Source organism: Mesoplodon densirostris, chromosome 8 (genome assembly GCF_025265405.1).
Source record: "Mesoplodon densirostris isolate mMesDen1 chromosome 8, mMesDen1 primary haplotype, whole genome shotgun sequence".
In the NCBI taxonomy this organism is placed as follows: Eukaryota; Metazoa; Chordata; class Mammalia; order Artiodactyla; family Ziphiidae; genus Mesoplodon; species Mesoplodon densirostris.
Genome location: NC_082668.1, coordinates 59,009,920 through 59,017,447, shown reverse-complemented (window position 1 = coordinate 59,017,447; position 7,528 = coordinate 59,009,920). Strand labels below are relative to the sequence as shown.

The window sequence follows — 7,528 nt, the reverse complement described above, 5'->3', positions numbered from 1 at the left end:
TCATTTTGCTAATGTGGTGCATTACATTTATTGATTTTGTAGATGTTGAATCATCCTTGCATCTCTGGAATAAATCCCACTTGATCATACTGTGAATTTGGGTTGCTAATATTTTGTTGAGGATTTTTGTATCTATGTTAATCAGGGATATTGGACAGTAATTTTTTTTCTTTTGAATTCCTTGTCTGATTTGATATGAGGGTAATGCTGGCCTTATAAAATGAGTTAGGAAGTGTTCCCTTCTCTTCTAATTTTTTGGAGACTTTGAGAAGAGGTGGTATTAATTCTTTGAATGCTTGGTAAAATTCACCAGTGAAGCCATCTTGTCCTGGGCTTTTCTTTGTTGGGAGGTATTTGTTTACTGATTTACTCTCCTTACTAGTAATCAGTCTGTTCAAATTTTCTATTTCTTCGTGAATCAGTCTTGGTGGGTTGTATATGTTACTAGAAACTGATCCATTTCTTCTAGATGGTTGAATTTATTGACATATAATTGTTCATAGTAGTCTCTTATCCTTTATATTTCTGTGGCATCAGTGATAACATCTGTTTCATTTCTGATTTTATTTATTTGGGCCCTCTTTTTTTCTCCATGAGTCTGGACAAAGGTTTGTTGATTTTGCTTATCTTTTCAAAGAACCAACTCTTAGTTTCATTGATCTTTTCTATGTTTTTAATCTCAATTTTATTTATTTCTGCTCTGATCTTTATTATTTTCTTTCTTCTACAAACTTTGGTCTTTGTTCTTCTGTTTCCCTGAGGTGATTATTTGAGGTTTTTCATGTTTACTGATGTAATCATGTTTTCCTATAAACTTCCCTCTTAGAACTGCTTTTGATGCATTCCCTGTTTTGGTATGTTGTATTTCCATTATCATTTCTCTCAAGATATTTTTAAAATTTTGATTTCTACTTAGACCCATTGGTTGTTTAGTAGCATGTTATTTAATCTTCACAATTTGTGAATTTTTTCAGTTTGCTTCTTGTAATTGATCTCTAGTTTCTTGCCATTGTGGTTGGAACAGATGTTTTATATGATTTCAGTCTCCTTAAATTCATTAAGACTTCTCTTGTGGCCTAATATATGATCTATCCTGGAGAATGCTCCATGTGCATTTGAAAAGAATGTGCTTTTGATGGAATGTTCTGTATACGTCAAGTTCATCTGGTCTAACCTGTCATTTAAGGCCAATGTTTCCTTATTGATTTTCTGTTTGGATGATCTAGCCATTGATGTAAGTGGCACATTAAAGTCCTTTACTATTATTGTATTGCTGTCTGTTTCTCTCTTTAGGTCTGGTAAATTTTGCTTTATATATTTAGGTGCTCCTGTGCTGGGTGAATAATTATTGACAAATGTTATACAGTTGATCCTTGAACAATGCAGGGGTTAGTGGTGTTGACATCCCATGAAATCAGAAATTTGCATATAACTTTATAGTCAGCCACTTGTATAGATGGTTCCACATCTGTGAATTCAACCATGGATTGTGGAGTACTATAGTATTTTTTGAAAAAGTCAACATAAAAATGGACCTTTGCAGCTCTCTCTCTCTCTCTCTCCTTCTCTGTCTCTCCCCCTTTCTCTCTCTCTCCCACCACCCCTCCCTCCCTCCCTCCCTCTCACCCTTTGGGATCCCTATAATGTGAATGTTAGTCTGCTTGATATTTTCTCATTAGTCTCTTAAGCTATCTTTACTTTTATTTTTAATCTTTTTTATTTTTTCTGCTCTGATTGGATGAGTTCAAATGCCATGTCTTCAAGTTCACTGATTCTTCTGCTTCATCTAGTCTGTTGTTGAACCCCTTTGGTGTAATTTTAGTTTGGTAGTTATATCTGTCAGCTCTGTGACTTCTATTTGACTTTCTTATATTTTCTGTCTGTTTGTTGAAGTTCTCACCATATTTATCTATTCTTCTCCTGAGTTCAGTGAGCGTCCTTATGACCATTACTTGTAACTCTTTATCAGGTAAATTACTTATCTATGTTTCATTACATTTTTTTCTTTTGTTTCTTTCTGAGTTTTATCTTGTTATTTTGTTTGGAACATTTCCTTTGTTTCTTCATTTTACTTGACTCTTCGTGGTAGTTTCTATGTATTACATGAAACAGGTAACTCTCCCAGCCTTGAGGAAGTGGCCTTGTGTAGGAGATTAACCTTATTGTTCAACCCTTCCCTAGCTCTTGGTTATCTTTCAAACCTTTATGATTGTCCCAGCAGCCTATTTTATTTCTAATAGCTTCCAGTAGTTGAGTATTTGCCAGGACCTGTCAGTATCCCACAGGGGAGGATCTCAGTCAGCACCTAGATTCAGGCTGATGCAAGCCAGATCCTAAGGCAGCAGCTTTTAAAATGATCAAATATATATAGTCCTGTGGGACCACAAGTGTATGACTTACTGGTCACCAGAGCCAGGCCATCTGGAGTCATCACCTGGGTGTCAGTTGCAAAAATCCATGCTCCAAGCAGGTGTATAAACTCCTATCTGGGTGATACTGGGGAACTATAGCAAGGCAGAGAGAGAGTGCAAACATAGCATCCATTGGCCTACATTCCCTGAGAGCACCTCCACAGGCCTCTCAGTGTGTGCCCAAACCTGAAGCCTGGCCCTCAGGCTGAAACTCCAGAACAAGCAAATAGGCTGCTTTCATAGAAAGACTTGGGGTGTGTTTCAGTCTGCTATCTGTGCAGTGCCCTGGGGGTGTAGCCTGCCAAGAACTGCAGGGGTGTTGCAGTCCCTGGGACCCAGTAATGCAAGCCACTTGACCACCAGAGCCGGGGGCTCAAGGGGTGTCCCCTGGGTGGCAGTCATAGAAGCTGGGCTGCCAGATGTGTGTCAGAGCTCCCCTCTGAGAGTCACTGGCGCTCAAGAGCACTGCAGAGGGAGAGCACACATATAATGCTGACCCTCCAAGGTCTCTGGAAAGCGTTATACTCAGCCCTTAGATATGTGTTTAATTCGAATTCTGCTCCTCAGGCTGAAGCTATGATGAGAAACTAATAGGCCTCTTTCACAGAAAGATTGAGCTCCTGGGTCTATTGCCTTTTGCTGAGCCCTAGGAGTGGTCGCTCTTTAAGAATTATTTGTCGGTTGCTTATAGTCCTATGGGACCTGTGAGCATAAACCCCACTGGCCACCAGGGCCAGGTGATGTAGAGCTGTCCCCTGGTAGCAGCCACTAAAACTGGGGCACCAGACAAGGGTATAAATTCCTTTCTAGGGAATACTGGCAAGCTGGAGTAAGGCAGAGGGAGAGTGCAAAGATTGTCTCTACTGGCCTCTGTTTTCTGATAGCCCCTATGCATGCCCCTAGATGGGTACCAAACCAGAAGCCTGACCCTCAGACCAAAGCTCCAGGATAAGCAAATAGGCCACTTTCTCAGAAAGATTGGAAGTGTGTTTCATTCTGCTGTCTGTGCAGTGCCCCGGGGGTGATAAACTGCCAAGAGCCATCCGTCCGATTGTTACAGTCCCACAGGACTGTCCCCCTGACCTCCAGAGCCAGGTGATCAAGGCACATGCCCAGGGTGGCCCCCACAAAAACCAGAGAACCACAGAAGAAACCAAGAGCACCAGACCCATGTAAAACTTCCCCTGTGAGAGACACTGGTACACTGGAGTGTGGCAGAGGGAGAGTGTGCAGGTGGTAACTGCCGGCTGGAGTGAGGCAGAGGGGGAGCGTAAGGATAGTGCCGCTGGAAAGAAAAAGAAAGGGTGGTGTTTTATGGCTGGAGACAGGAAGAGGGAGAGGGGAGCATAAAGATGGCACCCTCCAGGGAGTGAGGGGAAAAGCCTAGGTAGGGTTTTAGAAAAGCAAAAAAGATGGTAAGTGAAGATGGTGCCCACCAGCCGATGATCCCAGCAGCCCAGCAGACTTCTAGATGCCCGCCCCTCAGGCTGATGCTTTAAGAGTAGCAAATGAGCTTCTTTCATTATAAAGTCTGGGCAAGATCAGCTGTTTCCCTGGGGCAAGGGAGTATGAGTGTGTGAGCCCTTTAAAAGCCATTTCTCAGATTGCTATTGCCTTGTGGGTCTCATGGTCATGACCCCCAGTGGTTTTCAAAGCTAGATGTTTGGAGGCTCATATCTCAGGTGCAGGTCTTAAAAGTTTGGGGTGCCCAATGTGGAGCTCAAACCCTTCCCTCTACAGGGAGAAGCTCCTGATGGAGGTCATTCATTACTCCAGGGGTGGGCTTTCTGGCAAGATTGTGTCTCAGCTTCTCCTACCCACTTTATTGTGGGTTTTTTTGTAGTTCACTTGATGTGTAGTCATTGTTTAGCTAGTTTTTAGGTTTTTCTCAGAGGAAATTGTTCCATATGTAGCTGTAGATCCAGTGTGTCTGTGAGAGGAGGTGAGTTCAGGATCTTTCTATGTTGCCATCTTGAACCAATGACATCAATATTTTGATTTCCTATCTGTCTAACTTACTAAATTCTCTTAGTTACAATTTTAAGTGTGTTTGTATATTTCTTTGCATTATCTATTGAGACAGCTGTTTATCTGTAAATAATTCTTTTTTCTGATTTCACAATCTTTGTAACTTTTCCTCCTATCTTTTTTGGTTTGTTTCTCACTGCCTCTTTGATCAGATCTTTATTCAAAATGAGCTGTCCAAAATGATTTGACCTTTATGGAATAAATAAATTTAAGTTTATGCAGCAGCCTTCTTCTGTGGATTTCTTTTCTGCTGGCTTTTCAGCTGGTGGTTTCTTGGTAGCAACAGCCTTTTTTCTTTCCCTCCAAAGCTTTTAAACACCAACAGTCTTCTTTTCTTTCTACACTACCACTGGCTTCTTGCCTGGAACCCCCTTCTCATCTGATTTGGCTTCTAGTGCTGCCTTGTCTACCTGGACTTTGTGATTCTTGGCCTGTTGAGGAATGATGTTCCAGTGCATGGTTTTTGCATATGGGTTTAGCTTCAACATGATTCTCAGGTTTTTAAGTGGATTCTTCTGTAGGAGTCTGTGATGCATCTTCTTGCGTGGTTCTTGGAAGGATCTTTGGATCTCTGGGCTTTTCAAGATTCTGTTAAGGTCTCTATTGAGCATTTTATGCCTGGGAAGGCTGCAGCCATTCTTGAGGGAGGCAGTTTCGCACCAAGTGCCATGCACGTCACATTCTTTTGTGGAAAGTACTTTCAGCCCAAATGCAGAAACGTCCCACATGCCCCCCAGGAGCAAGTTTCAACATGTTCACTTTGCTTATTTTAAGCAGAGTGATTGTAGGAATGTTTCTGAAGTCCTTAATAATGCAGGGCCCCCTGTGCTGGATACAATTATAGCTTCTCATTTTGCTTTGCCAGCTCTCATTTGCTGAGAGGCATAGACCTTTTTGGTGTCATTCCAGGCCCTAAGCTTCTTAAGACGCAAGATAACCTCCTTGGTCTTCTGGTAGCCTTCAGCCTGATCTTCAGCCACCAAAGGAAGTTCAGAAACTTCCTCAGTATGACGACCTTTAGACAGGACCAGCACTGGCAAGGCTGAGACAGGGCACAGCAAATGGCACATCACTCCTGTGTTGTGTTCATTCTGTGGGTGCCAGTTGTGCCAGTGGTTTTGGTTGATGCCAACATGCAGCCCACAATACATATTTCCAAAAGCACCCTGGCCGTAATCATGGGCTAAATACTACCTCATAAATAAAACTGTAGGTCACTTTGAAACTTTGTGGCATCCCTTCTGTTTTCTTTCTAAGACACACACCCTTATTGGACATCTCACTCTTCAAAGCAAGGAATGGACTTACTGGGTGTGGATTGTGGAGGTACCAGCAGCAAGGTCATGCTAGTCTAAAGAAGAGTGAATTTGTTGGCAATTCCAACCCAGAATTCTTGATGGCTATCTGGGGGACAGGTACCAACACTAGAACAAAAACAAACAAAGATTTCTCAAAATTTGGGAACTGGACCAATGACCAGATGAAAAGCAAGCTGGATGTGCACGTGTTCTGGGATGGCTGCCTGAAGCCCAGAGGATTTCTGATGCATTGTCTTTACAGACAGGCATTGCTTGCTATGTGTATCGAGCTGGCATGAACGTATAGCAGCAACTGGGACACACTGGCTTTTGTCTCTTAATCTGCAAGCCCATGGTTTTCTTCTAGTGGGCAGAATGGTGACAGTGTGATGATGATTTTCAGCTCATATGAAAAAGCTAATTCTTTATGGTAATATAAATCCATTAACCATGAGCTGAGCACAGCTGTGAAGAAAATTTGTCAGGTTAAGGAATTATAGCACCTTGGTGACACAATATTTGACAGAAACCACATTTCTGTTACATTAAGGCATCCAAGTTGATTTTTAAAGCATGACTTTCTCTTATTTTTTAAACTGTATTATTATAACATGTCACTTTTGAGCATCTAGCAATATACCATCCTGCCCTATTGCTCTTGAATTTGATATGAGTGATTGTCTGCCTTAACATGCTCACAGTAACACGTTCTTTGCTCCCCAGCCCCCAGGGAACAATATGTTTTAATTAACGTATACATTATACAAATATCTGCTCATCTTGGCTTTCTGCATGAAAGGGATTGAAACTTATTCCACCAAAGAAGCAAAATCAACACACTCAAAGGCTGGGTACAGGTATATTAGCATTTCAGAGGCTCAAGTGTCATAACTGGTTTAACTAAACAAAGCCATAATGTACATTTCAGAAAACTGCCAGGAAGGAAGATCAATTCTGTATTTGAATTGAATTCAAATAAATCCAGCACCATGTATCTGCACTCAGCATATCCCTACTAGGGTTTCTACAAATTATTTGCAATCAAAATCTTAAAGTTGTTTGAAAAGAGACAAAACTGAAAGGTTTGTCCTTACAGACTTATGGAAATATTTTGTGTCCTTAAGAGTGGTTAATGGTGACATGCTATTTTTCAATTTCCACCTTGGTATAATTATTAAAATTTTAAACTTTAATTATAAATATATTCATTTTGTTTGGGAGATGGACTAAATGAATAGATGGTATATAATGCCTAGAGTCAGATTGATCAATGGTAGTGAAGAAAGCATACCAAATATTAAGTCATGTGTACATTTATATGTTTCTGCAAATTGATAGGAAATTGGTCTTTTAAAGGAAATCTAGGAAGCTAAGGAATTGGGATTACTATTTAGTACTTAAAAATAATTTTTCATCTATTCTGAATCTTAGGATGAGGCAAGATGCTGGTGTAGTGTTACGATATTTCAAAGATACAATGCAGATGAAAAGCTGACAAATTTAAGATCTGTTTAAAGAATAAAATCAACAAAACACAGTTTTTCAGGTTAAAAATAAATTTATAGGATTTCTTTTTTCCTTTTACTTCAGGTCTCTGTTTACTTGGCGCTCTAGTTTGTGTGAAACATTGTATCTTATTCTTCAGTTAAAATATAAAATATGATAAGTTTCTTTTAGAAATACTACAATTAGAGGCAATTATTCCACATGATGAAGACCACCAGAGCTGCAGCATTGCACAACTGCAGTTGGAATTGTTCCTATAGAAAACGGCAGCCCCACTGTGCAACT

At 40.5% G+C, this 7,528-nt stretch overlaps 1 pseudogene; it reads right to left on the bottom strand.

Annotated features, from left to right (window-relative positions):
• Positions 1–4,630: 4,630 nt before the first annotated feature.
• Positions 4,631–5,590, bottom strand: LOC132494740 (large ribosomal subunit protein uL4-like; annotated as a pseudogene).
• Between the last annotated feature and the right edge of the window lie 1,938 nt (positions 5,591–7,528).